This window comes from Morone saxatilis, unplaced genomic scaffold (assembly GCF_004916995.1).
Source record: "Morone saxatilis isolate NCDOM2014 unplaced genomic scaffold, NCSU_SB_2.0 Contig12, whole genome shotgun sequence".
Classification (NCBI taxonomy): Eukaryota; Metazoa; Chordata; class Actinopteri; family Moronidae; genus Morone; species Morone saxatilis.
Window position 1 is genome coordinate 5,205,060 of NW_023339674.1, and position 625 is coordinate 5,205,684.

General features: G+C 34.6%; 1 protein-coding gene across 2 annotated transcripts in view; it reads right to left on the bottom strand.

The window, feature by feature from the left end:
* The window catches only part of LOC118321748 (disks large homolog 1-like), a 104,781-nt gene that overhangs the window by 45,004 nt on the left and 59,152 nt on the right, over positions 1 to 625 (bottom strand). The gene's annotated exons all lie outside the window — the stretch shown is intronic.

Below are 625 nucleotides of genomic sequence, written 5' to 3' on the forward strand. Positions count from 1 at the left end.
ATCAAAATAGTTGCAAATTAATTTTCTCAGTTGATAAATCAAGTAATCATTTCAGTTCTACTTGTACTTCATATTTTTGTGCTGAAATCTAAAGTGTAGAAGAAAGTGGCATGAGATTTTAAGTACAAGAACCTCAAATTTGTACTCAAGTACTTGAGAAAGTGTGCTTATTCCACTACCACTACTGATTATAAAGGTGGAGAGGTGAAGAAATTCTAATTCTACTACAAAGCGTGAGCTGATTATCTGATCCTTCATTCATTCATCAGGTTAAACAAACTGCAACAAATATCCAAATTATGAAAAAAAATGAAATTAGACATTTGATCGTTTTTTGAAAGAGGCATGAATCAGAGAGATTAAACTGGTAATGCGTACTTAATGATGATGTTTCTCTGATGTCATATTTAAGAACATCCCGGGTGAATTACCCATGAGCCAATCACACGGCTCAGCCAGGACTGCCTGCACTATAAAATATATGTTAATGTCTGTATTTCCTGACTGAATGAATAGCACACAGAATTAAATCTGATCCGAGTAGACTATTATATATTTTGTATTTCTCTGGGTTTATTCTGAGAGATGAGTGTCTTGTTCCTGCTATAGCTGCTGCAGGCAGGCA